This window comes from Lithobates pipiens, unplaced genomic scaffold, assembly GCF_037356315.1.
Source record: "Lithobates pipiens isolate NorthernLeopardFrog02 unplaced genomic scaffold, aLitPip1_a1.2 Scaffold_30, whole genome shotgun sequence".
Classification (NCBI taxonomy): domain Eukaryota; kingdom Metazoa; phylum Chordata; class Amphibia; order Anura; family Ranidae; genus Lithobates; species Lithobates pipiens.
In genome coordinates, this window is record NW_027507791.1 from 172,140,661 (window position 1) to 172,154,976 (window position 14,316).

The following is a 14,316-nucleotide window of genomic DNA, read 5'->3' on the forward strand; positions in this document are numbered from 1 at the left end:
GTGCCATAGGCAATTTTTTAATATGTTGTTGGCGTCGACGACCTGTTTTATTTTTATGCTTGTTTGCTGAGGTGACCATCTTGGCATTTGTCAAGAGGGTTGAGAGTGGCCAGCATGATCGCCTACGGCCACATCACCCTGAATGCACCCTATCTCGTTTGATCTCAGATGCTAAGCATGGTCAGGCCTGGTTAGTACCTTGGTGGGAGACCGCCTGGGAAAACAAGGTGCTGTAGGGTTTTTCTTAATATGTTGTTGGCGTCTTCGACCTGTTTTATTTTTCTGCTTGTTTGCCAAGGTGACCATCTTGGCATTAGTCAAGAGGGTTGAGAGTGGCCAGCAAAATCACCTACAGCCACATCACCCTGAATGCGCCCGATCTCATCTGATCTTGGATGCTAAGCAGGGTCGGGCCTGGTTAGTACCTGGATGGGAGACTGCCTGGGAATACCAGGGTGCCATAGGCTTTTTTTATTCTGTTGTTGGCGTCAACGACCTGTTTTATTTTTCTGCTTGTTTGCCGAGGTGACCATCTTGGCATTTGTCAAGAGGGTTGAGAGTTGCCATTCATGATTGCTTAAGGCCACATCACCTTCAATGCACAAGATCTCGTCTGTTCTTGCATGCTAAGCAGGGTCGGGCCTGGTTAGTACTTGGATGGGAGACCGCCTGGGAATACAAGGTGCCGTAGGGTTTTTTTTAAATGTTGTTGGCGTCAACGACCTGTTATATTTTCCTGCTTGTTTGCCGAGGTGACCATCTTGGGGTTTGTGAAGAGGGTTGAGAGAGGCCAGCAAGATTGCCTACGGCCACATCAACCTGAATGCACCCGATCTCATTTGATCTTGGATGCTATGCAGGGTCGGGCCTGGTTAGTAGTGATGGACGAACTTCCGACGGGACGTTTCGCGAACGCGAAACGCGAACGGGCACAAACGTTCGCGAAAACGACCGTTCGCCGCGGGCTCCATTGACTTCAATGGGAGGCGAATTTCGCAAACCTTTAGGTCGAATTTGCGGCCACGGGGTAATTATTAGGGGGTAGCACGTAGTCCCACCACCTGGACAATAGCATAATACATGTATGAGGTGAATTTGGGATCGATAACTACAAGCATTTTTTTTTTATTTGGGAAATTGTTCTGACAATTCAGGACTATGGAGCTAATGAAGGCAATGGAGGAGAGGGAAGGTCAGGGACCAGGGTAGGCAAACAAGAGGGTGCAGGAGATACAGAGCACTGACAGCAGCACCGTAATACAGAGCACTGACATCAGCACCGTGACATACAGCGCTGACAGCAGCTCCGTGACATACAGCGCTGACAGCAGCTCCGTGACATACAGCGCTGACAGCAGCTCCGTGACATACAGCGCTGACAGCAGCTCCGTGACATACAGCGCTGACAGCAGCTCCGTGACATACAGCGCTGACAGCAGCACCGTGACATACAGCGCTGACAGCAGCTCCGTGACATACAGCGCTGACAGCAGCTCCGTGACATACAGCGCTGACAGCAGCTCCGTGACATACAGCACTGACAGCAGCTCCGTGACATACAGCGCTGACAGCAGCTCCGTGACATACAGCGCTGACAGCAGCACCGTGACATACAGCGCTGACAGCAGCTCCGTGACATACAGCGCTGACAGCAGCTCCGTGACATACAGCGCTGACAGCAGCTCCGTGACATACAGCACTGACAGCAGCTCCGTGACATACAGCGCTGACAGCAGCTCCGTGACATACAGCGCTGACAGCAGCACCGTGACATACAGCGCTGACAGCAGCTCCGTGACATACAGCGCTGACAGCAGCTCCGTGACATACAGCGCTGACAGCAGCTCCGTGACATACAGCGCTGACAGCAGCACCGTAAGCAGCCCCAGGAGGAAGTCAGCACAGCACAGGGATGGTGTGATCCCCTCATAATAAGAACCCCCAGGAGGAAGTCAGCACAGCACAGGGATGGTGGGAGCCCCTCATAATAAGAACCCCCAGGAGGAAGTCAGCACAGCACAGGGATGGTGGGAGCCCCTCATAATAAGAACACCCAGGAGGAAGTCAGCACAGCACAGGGATGGTGGGAACCCCTCATAATAAGCAGCCCCAGTAGAAATATGACACCGCTCAACCTCTTCAAAGAGGAGGGTAGGGGCATATAGTACGGTGTGCTTTTTTGGGTCAGGGAAGTGAGCCAAATGAATTAAGAAGGTCTGTGTGCTTGATTCCAAAAATTGTTTATAGACATATACATGGTCTACTGATCACATGTGTTGAATTCCTCCGAGATCCATGCCTCATTCATTTTTAGAAATGTGAGGTAGTTAACACTGTCGTGAGCTAGGCGAGTACGCTTATCGGTCACAATCCCCCCTGCTGCGCTGAACGTCCTTTCGGACAGGACACTGGATGAGGGGCAAGCCAACAGTTCGATTGCAAATTGGGCAAGCTCTGGCCAGAGGTCAAGCCTGCCCACCCAGTAGTCTAGGGGTTCATCACTCCTCAGAGCGTCCACATCGGCCGTTAACCCAATGTAGTCGGACACCTGACGGTCTAGGCGTTCCCTGATGCTGGATCCGGATGACACCTGTCGATGGGTCGGCTGAAAGAATGACCTCATATCCGAAGTCACCAACACATCTTCAAACCGGCCTCTTCTTGCAGGCGCTGTTGGATTGGTACCCGCAAATCCTTCTCTGGGAGTGGGAATTGCTCCTCTGCCAGCGCACGCAAAAGCAGAATGCAGCATTTCTCGAAGCAAGGCCTGGAAGTGCTGCATTCTGACAGCCCTCTGCGACGGCGGTAACATTTCCGCCATTTTGTGTTTGTACCGGGGATCTAAGTACGTTGCCACCCAGTACTGGTCCTTGACCCTCATGCTTTTTATACGGGGGTCCCTATTAAAACACTGGAGCATGAAGGCCCCCATTTGCACTCAAGCGGAAGGTATGTGGTGGTGGTGGTGTTGTTGGTGGTAGTGTCTTTGGGGGTGCACATAGCAGAGAGTGAAGAAGAGGGTGCAGATCGAGAGGATGAGGAGGGTGCAGAAGAATAAGGCTGAGTGAGCCACTCAACCAAGTCTGGTGCGTCCTTTAAAGTAATTGAACGCACCTTCTGCAACTTCCCACTTTGGCTCAAGGCTGTTGCTCCTGCCCTACCCCTACCACCCCTGCGGAAGGGCCTGCCTCTTCCTCTGCCTGTCATTTTTTAAATCACCCTGTGACAAAACTCTTAGTCCCTATACCGCTGAAGGACTGCTGCAGTATAGGGCAGCGGTCAGCAGTAGTGCACGTCAACCCTATGTATTGTGGACCGATAGCGGTCCTTACAGAACAGCAGACTGTACTGCACTCAGGCCTATGTACCGTAGCACCCTATACCAAGTTACCAGTCCTTATAAGAACTTTTGTGGACCAAGCAGGTTGTGTGTTAGTGATTAGCAGACTGTACGTCAGTCCCTATACCAATGAAGGACTGCTGCAGTATAGGGCAGCGGTCAGCAGTAGTGCACGGCAACCCTATGTATTGTGGACCGATAGCGGTCCTTACAGAACAGCAGACTGTAACGCACTCAGGCCTATGTACCGTAGCACCCTATACCAAGTTACCAGTCCTTATAAGAACTTTTGTGGACCAAGCAGGTTGTGTGTTAGTGATTAGCAGACTGTACGTCAGTCCCTATACCAATGAAGGACTGCTGCAGTATAGGGCAGCGGTCAGCAGTAGTGCACGGCAACCCTATGTATTGTGGACCGATAGCGGTCCTTACAGAACAGCAGACTGTAACGCACTCAGGCCTATGTACCGTAGCACCCTATACCAAGTTACCAGTCCTTATAAGAACTTTTGTGGACCAAGCAGGTTGTGTGTTAGTGATTAGCAGACTGTACGTCAGTCCCTATACCAATGAAGGACTGCTGCAGTATAGGGCAGCGGTCAGCAGTAGTGCACGGCAACCCTATGTATTGTGGACCGATAGCGGTCCTTACAGAACAGCAGACTGTACTGCACTCAGGCCTATGTACCGTAGCACCCTATACCAAGTTACCAGTCCTTATAAGAACTTTTGTGGACCAAGCAGGTTGTGTGTTAGTGTTTAGCAGACTGTGCGTCAGTCCCTATACCGCTGAAGGACTGCTGCAGTATAGGGCAGCGGTCAGCAGTAGTGCACGGCAACCCTATGTATTGTGGACCGATAGCGGTCCTTACAGAACAGCAGACTGTAACGCACTCAGGCCTATGTACCGTAGCACCCTATACCAAGTTACCAGTCCTTATAAGAACTTTTGTGGACCAAGCAGGTTGTGTGTTAGTGATTAGCAGACTGTACGTCAGTCCCTATACCAATGAAGGACTGCTGCAGTATAGGGCAGCGGTCAGCAGTAGTGCACGGCAACCCTATGTATTGTGGACCGATAGCGGTCCTTACAGAACAGCAGACTGTAACGCACTCAGGCCTATGTACCGTAGCACCCTATACCAAGTTACCAGTCCTTATAAGAACTTTTGTGGACCAAGCAGGTTGTGTGTTAGTGATTAGCAGACTGTACGTCAGTCCCTATACCAATGAAGGACTGCTGCAGTATAGGGCAGCGGTCAGCAGTAGTGCACGGCAACCCTATGTATTGTGGACCGATAGCGGTCCTTACAGAACAGCAGACTGTAACGCACTCAGGCCTATGTACCGTAGCACCCTATACCAAGTTACCAGTCCTTATAAGAACTTTTGTGGACCAAGCAGGTTGTGTGTTAGTGATTAGCAGACTGTACGTCAGTCCCTATACCAATGAAGGACTGCTGCAGTATAGGGCAGCGGTCAGCAGTAGTGCACGGCAACCCTATGTATTGTGGACCGATAGCGGTCCTTACAGAACAGCAGACTGTACTGCACTCAGGCCTATGTACCGTAGCACCCTATACCAAGTTACCAGTCCTTATAAGAACTTTTGTGGACCAAGCAGGTTGTGTGTTAGTGATTAGCAGACTGTACGTCAGTCCCTATACCAATGAAGGACTGCTGCAGTATAGGGCAGCGGTCAGCAGTAGTGCACGGCAACCCTATGTATTGTGGACCGATAGCGGTCCTTACAGAACAGCAGACTGTACTGCACTCAGGCCTATGTACCGTAGCACCCTATACCAAGTTACCAGTCCTTATAAGAACTTTTGTGGACCAAGCAGGTTGTGTGTTAGTGTTTAGCAGACTGTGCGTCAGTCCCTATACCGCTGAAGGACTGCTGCAGTATAGGGCAGCGGTCAGCAGTAGTGCACGGCAACCCTATGTATTGTGGACCGATAGCGGTCCTTACAGAACAGCAGACTGTAACGCACTCAGGCCTATGTACCGTAGCACCCTATACCAAGTTACCAGTCCTTATAAGAACTTTTGTGGACCAAGCAGGTTGTGTGTTAGTGATTAGCAGACTGTACGTCAGTCCCTATACCAATGAAGGACTGCTGCAGTATAGGGCAGCGGTCAGCAGTAGTGCACGGCAACCCTATGTATTGTGGACCGATAGCGGTCCTTACAGAACAGCAGACTGTAACGCACTCAGGCCTATGTACCGTAGCACCCTATACCAAGTTACCAGTCCTTATAAGAACTTTTGTGGACCAAGCAGGTTGTGTGTTAGTGATTAGCAGACTGTACGTCAGTCCCTATACCAATGAAGGACTGCTGCAGTATAGGGCAGCGGTCAGCAGTAGTGCACGGCAACCCTATGTATTGTGGACCGATAGCGGTCCTTACAGAACAGCAGACTGTAACGCACTCAGGCCTATGTACCGTAGCACCCTATACCAAGTTACCAGTCCTTATAAGAACTTTTGTGGACCAAGCAGGTTGTGTGTTAGTGATTAGCAGACTGTACGTCAGTCCCTATACCAATGAAGGACTGCTGCAGTATAGGGCAGCGGTCAGCAGTAGTGCACGGCAACCCTATGTATTGTGGACCGATAGCGGTCCTTACAGAACAGCAGACTGTACTGCACTCAGGCCTATGTACCGTAGCACCCTATACCAAGTTACCAGTCCTTATAAGAACTTTTGTGGACCAAGCAGGTTGTGTGTTAGTGATTAGCAGACTGTACGTCAGTCCCTATACCAATGAAGGACTGCTGCAGTATAGGGCAGCGGTCAGCAGTAGTGCACGGCAACCCTATGTATTGTGGACCGATAGCGGTCCTTACAGAACAGCAGACTGTAACGCACTCAGGCCTATGTACCGTAGCACCCTATACCAAGTTACCAGTCCTTATAAGAACTTTTGTGGACCAAGCAGGTTGTGTGTTAGTGTTTAGCAGACTGTGCGTCAGTCCCTATACCGCTGAAGGACTGCTGCAGTATAGGGCAGCGGTCAGCAGTAGTGCACGGCAACCCTATGTATTGTGGACCGATAGCGGTCCTTACAGAACAGCAGACTGTAACGCACTCAGGCCTATGTACCGTAGCACCCTATACCAAGTTACCAGTCCTTATAAGAACTTTTGTGGACCAAGCAGGTTGTGTGTTAGTGATTAGCAGACTGTACGTCAGTCCCTATACCAATGAAGGACTGCTGCAGTATAGGGCAGCGGTCAGCAGTAGTGCACGGCAACCCTATGTATTGTGGACCGATAGCGGTCCTTACAGAACAGCAGACTGTAACGCACTCAGGCCTATGTACCGTAGCACCCTATACCAAGTTACCAGTCCTTATAAGAACTTTTGTGGACCAAGCAGGTTGTGTGTTAGTGATTAGCAGACTGTACGTCAGTCCCTATACCAATGAAGGACTGCTGCAGTATAGGGCAGCGGTCAGCAGTAGTGCACGGCAACCCTATGTATTGTGGACCGATAGCGGTCCTTACAGAACAGCAGACTGTAACGCACTCAGGCCTATGTACCGTAGCACCCTATACCAAGTTACCAGTCCTTATAAGAACTTTTGTGGACCAAGCAGGTTGTGTGTTAGTGATTAGCAGACTGTACGTCAGTCCCTATACCAATGAAGGACTGCTGCAGTATAGGGCAGCGGTCAGCAGTAGTGCACGGCAACCCTATGTATTGTGGACCGATAGCGGTCCTTACAGAACAGCAGACTGTAACGCACTCAGGCCTATGTACCGTAGCACCCTATACCAAGTTACCAGTCCTTATAAGAACTTTTGTGGACCAAGCAGGTTGTGTGTTAGTGATTAGCAGACTGTACGTCAGTCCCTATACCAATGAAGGACTGCTGCAGTATAGGGCAGCGGTCAGCAGTAGTGCACGGCAACCCTATGTATTGTGGACCGATAGCGGTCCTTACAGAACAGCAGACTGTAACGCACTCAGGCCTATGTACCGTAGCACCCTATACCAAGTTACCAGTCCTTATAAGAACTTTTGTGGACCAAGCAGGTTGTGTATTAGTGTTTAGCAGACTGTGCGTCAGTCCCTATACCGCTGAAGGACTGCTGCAGTATAGGGCAGCGGTCAGCAGTAGTGCACGGCAACCCTATGTATTGTGGACCGATAGCAGTCCTTACAGAACAGCAGACTGTACTGCACTCAGGCCTATGTACCGTAGCACCCTATACCAAGTTACCAGTCCTTATAAGAACTTTTGTGGACCAAGCAGGTTGTGTATTAGTGTTTAGCAGACTGTGCGTCAGTCCCTATACCGCTGAAGGACTGCTGCAGTATAGGGCAGCGGTCAGCAGTAGTGCACGGCAACCCTATCTATTGTGGACCGATAGCGGTCCTTACAGAACAGCAGACTGTACCGCACCCAAGCCTATGTACCGTAGCACCCTAGACAGACCAAGTTACCAGTCCTTATAAGAACTTTTGTGGAACAAGTGAGTTGTGAATGATTAGCAGACTGCAGCAGAAGGGCAGCAGTCAAGTATAATATTCTTTCTATATTTGGAAGAAAGAATATTATACGTGTACAAGCCTATTACCGTACCACTGATACCAGTCCTGAAAAGAACCTTTGTGGAACTAATAGTAACAGCAAGTCTTTAAAATTATCCTCACTGCCTGACACACTGCTTCCTGCCTGTCCCTATACAAATTGGCAAAAAAGAGTAGGCTGGAACGATTAGCTGGAACAGCTCTTTTGTGGACCTGATAGTAACAGCTAATGATGATGATGATGATGATGATGAAGAAAGACTAATCTGGCTGAGCTGTCCCTAAAATAGCAGCATACAGCGCTCTGTCCCTTTATCTAAACTGACAAAAGAAACTCAGGCTGCTGACCTAACACCTATACCAGTCCTGAAAAGAACTTTTGTGTACCAAATAGCTAGCGTTTTCTCTGTCCCTACTCCACACAGGATCCTTTCCCTACAGTGACAGAAGAAAGAATGTAAAATGGCCACCGGATCGGGTGTATTTATAGGTTAGGGGGAATGTCCAAGTGTCCATGAGCTGTCATGTCTCAATTGGTTGTCCTGTAACACATGATAAACGTGTCACGAAAGGTTAAAGTTCTTGTATACATTAAACACGTAAGTCCGCCGGGGCGAACGACGGAAAAAGGCGTTCGAACCCGCGGACGGCGAAAGTCGGAAATTCGCCGCGAAACGACCGCCGGGCGAACCGTTCGGCCATCACTACTGGTTAGTAGCTGGATAGGAGACCACCTGCGAATTTTTTTATAATGTTGTTGGCGTCGATGACCTGTTTTATTTTTCTGCTTGTTTGCTGAGGTGACCATCTTGGCATTTGTCAAGAGGGTTGAGAGTGGCCAGCATGATCGCCTACGGATACATCACCCTGAATGTACCCTATCTCGTTTGATCTCAGATGCTAAGCATGGTCCGGCCTGGTTAGCACCTGGATGGGAAACTGCCTGGGAAAATAAGGTGCTGTTGGGTTTTTCTTAATAAGTTGTTGGCGTCGACGACCTGTTTTATTTTTCTGCTTGTAGCCAAGGTGACCATCTTGGCGTTAGTCAAGAGGGTTGAGAGTGGCCAGCAAAATCACCTACAGCCACATCACCCTGAATGTGCCCGATCTCCTCTGATCTTGGATGCTAAGCAGGGTCGGGCCTGGTTAGTACCTGGATGGAAGACCACCTGTGAATACTAGGTTCCATAGGCTTTTTTTTAATCTGTTGTTGGCGTCGACGACCTGTTTTATTTTTCTGCTTATTTGCCGAGGTGACTATCTTGGCGTTTGTCAAGAGGGTTCAGAGTGGCCAGTAAGATTGCTTACGGCTACATCACCTTGAATGCACCCAATCTTATCTGATCTCGGATGCTAAGCAGGGTCAGGCCTGGTTAGTACCTGGATGGGAGAACGCCTGGGAATAACAGGTGCCGTAGGCTTTTTTTAATATGTTGTTGGCATCGACGACCTGTTTTATTTTTCTGCTTGTTTCCTGAGGTGACCATCTTGGCGTTTGTCAAGAGCAGGGGTCTTCAAACTACGGCCCTCCAGTTGTTCAGGAACTACAATTCCCATCATGCCTGGTCATGTCTGTGAATGTCAGAGCTTTACAATGCCTCATGGGATGCGTAGTTCCGCAACAGGAGGGCCGTAGTTTGACGATCCCTGGTCAAGAGGGTTGAGAGTGGCCAGCAAGATCACCTTCGGCCACATAATCCTGAATGCACCCAATCTCATCTTATTTCGGATGCTAAGCAGGGTCGGGCCTGGTTAGTAGCTGGATAGGAGACCGCCTGCGAAAACCAGGTGCCGTAGGCAATTTTTTTGTATGTTGTTGGCGTCGACGACCTGTTTTATTTTTCTGCTTGTTTGCTGAGGTGACCATCTTGGCATTTGTCAAGAGGGTTGAGAGTGGCCAGCAAGATAGTCTATGGCCACATCACCCTGAATGCGCACCATCACCCTATGATCTCAGATGCACCCTATCTCGTTTGATCTCAGATGCTAAGCATGGTCAGGCCTGGTTAGTACCTTGGTGGGAGACCGCCTGGGAAAACAAGGTGCTGTAGGGTTTTTCTTAATATGTTGTTGGCGTCTTCGACCTGTTTTATTTTTCTGCTTGTTTGCCAAGGTGACCATCTTGGCATTAGTCAAGAGGGTTGAGAGTGGCCAGCAAAATCACCTACAGCCACATCACCCTGAATGCGCCCGATCTCATCTGATCTTGGATGCTAAGCAGGGTCGGGCCTGGTTAGTACCTGGATGGGAGACTGCCTGGGAATACCAGGGTGCCATAGGCTTTTTTTATTCTGTTGTTGGCGTCAACGACCTGTTTTATTTTTCTGCTTGTTTGCCGAGGTGACCATCTTGGCATTTGTCAAGAGGGTTGAGAGTTGCCATTCATGATTGCTTAAGGCCACATCACCTTCAATGCACAAGATCTCGTCTGTTCTTGCATGCTAAGCAGGGTCGGGCCTGGTTAGTACTTGGATGGGAGACCGCCTGGGAATACAAGGTGCCGTAGGGTTTTTTTTAAATGTTGTTGGCGTCAACGACCTGTTATATTTTCCTGCTTGTTTGCCGAGGTGACCATCTTGGGGTTTGTGAAGAGGGTTGAGAGAGGCCAGCAAGATTGCCTACGGCCACATCAACCTGAATGCACCCGATCTCATTTGATCTTGGATGCTATGCAGGGTCGGGCCTGGTTAGTAGCTGGATAGGAGACCACCTGCGAATTTTTTTATAATGTTGTTGGCGTCGATGACCTGTTTTATTTTTCTGCTTGTTTGCTGAGGTGACCATCTTGGCATTTGTCAAGAGGGTTGAGAGTGGCCAGCATGATCGCCTACGGATACATCACCCTGAATGTACCCTATCTCGTTTGATCTCAGATGCTAAGCATGGTCCGGCCTGGTTAGCACCTGGATGGGAAACTGCCTGGGAAAATAAGGTGCTGTTGGGTTTTTCTTAATAAGTTGTTGGCGTCGACGACCTGTTTTATTTTTCTGCTTGTAGCCAAGGTGACCATCTTGGCGTTAGTCAAGAGGGTTGAGAGTGGCCAGCAAAATCACCTACAGCCACATCACCCTGAATGTGCCCGATCTCCTCTGATCTTGGATGCTAAGCAGGGTCGGGCCTGGTTAGTACCTGGATGGAAGACCACCTGTGAATACTAGGTTCCATAGGCTTTTTTTTAATCTGTTGTTGGCGTCGACGACCTGTTTTATTTTTCTGCTTATTTGCCGAGGTGACTATCTTGGCGTTTGTCAAGAGGGTTCAGAGTGGCCAGTAAGATTGCTTACGGCTACATCACCTTGAATGCACCCAATCTTATCTGATCTCGGATGCTAAGCAGGGTCAGGCCTGGTTAGTACCTGGATGGGAGAACGCCTGGGAATAACAGGTGCCGTAGGCTTTTTTTAATATGTTGTTGGCATCGACGACCTGTTTTATTTTTCTGCTTGTTTCCTGAGGTGACCATCTTGGCGTTTGTCAAGAGCAGGGGTCTTCAAACTACGGCCCTCCAGTTGTTCAGGAACTACAATTCCCATCATGCCTGGTCATGTCTGTGAATGTCAGAGCTTTACAATGCCTCATGGGATGCGTAGTTCCGCAACAGGAGGGCCGTAGTTTGACGATCCCTGGTCAAGAGGGTTGAGAGTGGCCAGCAAGATCACCTTCGGCCACATAATCCTGAATGCACCCAATCTCATCTTATTTCGGATGCTAAGCAGGGTCGGGCCTGGTTAGTAGCTGGATAGGAGACCGCCTGCGAAAACCAGGTGCCGTAGGCAATTTTTTTGTATGTTGTTGGCGTCGACGACCTGTTTTATTTTTCTGCTTGTTTGCTGAGGTGACCATCTTGGCATTTGTCAAGAGGGTTGAGAGTGGCCAGCAAGATAGTCTATGGCCACATCACCCTGAATGCGCACCATCACCCTATGATCTCAGATGCACCCTATCTCGTTTGATCTCAGATGCTAAGCATGGTCAGGCCTGGTTAGTACCTTGGTGGGAGACCGCCTGGGAAAACAAGGTGCTGTAGGGTTTTTCTTAATATGTTGTTGGCGTCTTCGACCTGTTTTATTTTTCTGCTTGTTTGCCAAGGTGACCATCTTGGCATTAGTCAAGAGGGTTGAGAGTGGCCAGCAAAATCACCTACAGCCACATCACCCTGAATGCGCCCGATCTCATCTGATCTTGGATGCTAAGCAGGGTCGGGCCTGGTTAGTACCTGGATGGGAGACTGCCTGGGAATACCAGGGTGCCATAGGCTTTTTTTATTCTGTTGTTGGCGTCAACGACCTGTTTTATTTTTCTGCTTGTTTGCCGAGGTGACCATCTTGGCATTTGTCAAGAGGGTTGAGAGTTGCCATTCATGATTGCTTAAGGCCACATCACCTTCAATGCACAAGATCTCGTCTGTTCTTGCATGCTAAGCAGGGTCGGGCCTGGTTAGTACTTGGATGGGAGACCGCCTGGGAATACAAGGTGCCGTAGGGTTTTTTTTAAATGTTGTTGGCGTCAACGACCTGTTATATTTTCCTGCTTGTTTGCCGAGGTGACCATCTTGGGGTTTGTGAAGAGGGTTGAGAGAGGCCAGCAAGATTGCCTACGGCCACATCAACCTGAATGCACCCGATCTCATTTGATCTTGGATGCTATGCAGGGTCGGGCCTGGTTAGTAGCTGGATAGGAGACCACCTGCGAATTTTTTTATAATGTTGTTGGCGTCGATGACCTGTTTTATTTTTCTGCTTGTTTGCTGAGGTGACCATCTTGGCATTTGTCAAGAGGGTTGAGAGTGGCCAGCATGATCGCCTACGGATACATCACCCTGAATGTACCCTATCTCGTTTGATCTCAGATGCTAAGCATGGTCCGGCCTGGTTAGCACCTGGATGGGAAACTGCCTGGGAAAATAAGGTGCTGTTGGGTTTTTCTTAATAAGTTGTTGGCGTCGACGACCTGTTTTATTTTTCTGCTTGTAGCCAAGGTGACCATCTTGGCGTTAGTCAAGAGGGTTGAGAGTGGCCAGCAAAATCACCTACAGCCACATCACCCTGAATGTGCCCGATCTCCTCTGATCTTGGATGCTAAGCAGGGTCGGGCCTGGTTAGTACCTGGATGGAAGACCACCTGTGAATACTAGGTTCCATAGGCTTTTTTTTAATCTGTTGTTGGCGTCGACGACCTGTTTTATTTTTCTGCTTATTTGCCGAGGTGACTATCTTGGCGTTTGTCAAGAGGGTTCAGAGTGGCCAGTAAGATTGCTTACGGCTACATCACCTTGAATGCACCCAATCTTATCTGATCTCGGATGCTAAGCAGGGTCAGGCCTGGTTAGTACCTGGATGGGAGAACGCCTGGGAATAACAGGTGCCGTAGGCTTTTTTTAATATGTTGTTGGCATCGACGACCTGTTTTATTTTTCTGCTTGTTTCCTGAGGTGACCATCTTGGCGTTTGTCAAGAGCAGGGGTCTTCAAACTACGGCCCTCCAGTTGTTCAGGAACTACAATTCCCATCATGCCTGGTCATGTCTGTGAATGTCAGAGCTTTACAATGCCTCATGGGATGCGTAGTTCCGCAACAGGAGGGCCGTAGTTTGACGATCCCTGGTCAAGAGGGTTGAGAGTGGCCAGCAAGATCACCTTCGGCCACATAATCCTGAATGCACCCAATCTCATCTTATTTCGGATGCTAAGCAGGGTCGGGCCTGGTTAGTAGCTGGATAGGAGACCGCCTGCGAAAACCAGGTGCCGTAGGCAATTTTTTTGTATGTTGTTGGCGTCGACGACCTGTTTTATTTTTCTGCTTGTTTGCTGAGGTGACCATCTTGGCATTTGTCAAGAGGGTTGAGAGTGGCCAGCAAGATAGTCTATGGCCACATCACCCTGAATGCGCACCATCACCCTATGATCTCAGATGCTAAGCAGGTTTGGGCCTGGTTAATACCTGAATGGGAGACCGCATGGGAATACCAGGTGCCGTAGGCTTTTTTTTAATATGTTGTTGGCATCGATTACCTTTTTTTTCTACTTGTTTGCAGAGGTGACCATCTTGGCTTTTGTCAAGAGGGTTGAGTGTGGCCAGCAAGATTGCTTATGGCCACATCACCCTGAATGTGCCCGATCTCGTCTGATCTCGGATGGTAAGCAGGGTCGGGCCTGGTTAGTACCTGGATGGGTGAACGCCTGGGAATAACAGGTGCCGTAGGCTTTTTTAATATGTTGTTGGCGTCGACGACCTGTTTTATTTTTCTGATTGTTTGCAGAGGTGGCCATCTTGGTGTTTGTCAAGAGGGATGAGAGTGGCCAGCAAGATCACCTTCGGCCACATAACCCTGAATGCACCCGATCTCATCTGATCTCGGATGCAAAGCAGGGTCGGGCCTGGTTAGTAGCTGGATAGGAGACCAAGTGAAAACACCAGGTGCCGTAGGTAATTTTT

General features: G+C 49.4%; 12 pseudogenes; all 12 read left to right on the plus strand.

The window, feature by feature from the left end:
* The first annotated feature begins 120 nt into the window (after positions 1-120).
* Positions 121-239, plus strand: LOC143949440 (5S ribosomal RNA; annotated as a pseudogene).
* Positions 240-347: 108 nt separating this feature from the next.
* On the plus strand, positions 348-467 carry LOC143947055 (5S ribosomal RNA; annotated as a pseudogene).
* Positions 468-8,957: 8,490 nt separating this feature from the next.
* On the plus strand, positions 8,958-9,076 carry LOC143949804 (5S ribosomal RNA; annotated as a pseudogene).
* Positions 9,077-9,184: 108 nt separating this feature from the next.
* LOC143948261 (5S ribosomal RNA) lies at positions 9,185-9,303 on the plus strand (annotated as a pseudogene).
* A 741-nt stretch (positions 9,304-10,044) lies between these two features.
* On the plus strand, positions 10,045-10,164 carry LOC143947056 (5S ribosomal RNA; annotated as a pseudogene).
* Positions 10,165-10,933: 769 nt separating this feature from the next.
* Positions 10,934-11,052, plus strand: LOC143949805 (5S ribosomal RNA; annotated as a pseudogene).
* A 108-nt stretch (positions 11,053-11,160) lies between these two features.
* On the plus strand, positions 11,161-11,279 carry LOC143948262 (5S ribosomal RNA; annotated as a pseudogene).
* Positions 11,280-12,020: 741 nt separating this feature from the next.
* Positions 12,021-12,140, plus strand: LOC143947057 (5S ribosomal RNA; annotated as a pseudogene).
* Positions 12,141-12,909: 769 nt separating this feature from the next.
* LOC143949806 (5S ribosomal RNA) lies at positions 12,910-13,028 on the plus strand (annotated as a pseudogene).
* A 108-nt stretch (positions 13,029-13,136) lies between these two features.
* On the plus strand, positions 13,137-13,255 carry LOC143948263 (5S ribosomal RNA; annotated as a pseudogene).
* A 711-nt stretch (positions 13,256-13,966) lies between these two features.
* LOC143945212 (5S ribosomal RNA) lies at positions 13,967-14,085 on the plus strand (annotated as a pseudogene).
* A 106-nt stretch (positions 14,086-14,191) lies between these two features.
* LOC143948480 (5S ribosomal RNA) lies at positions 14,192-14,310 on the plus strand (annotated as a pseudogene).
* Positions 14,311-14,316: the final 6 nt, after the last annotated feature.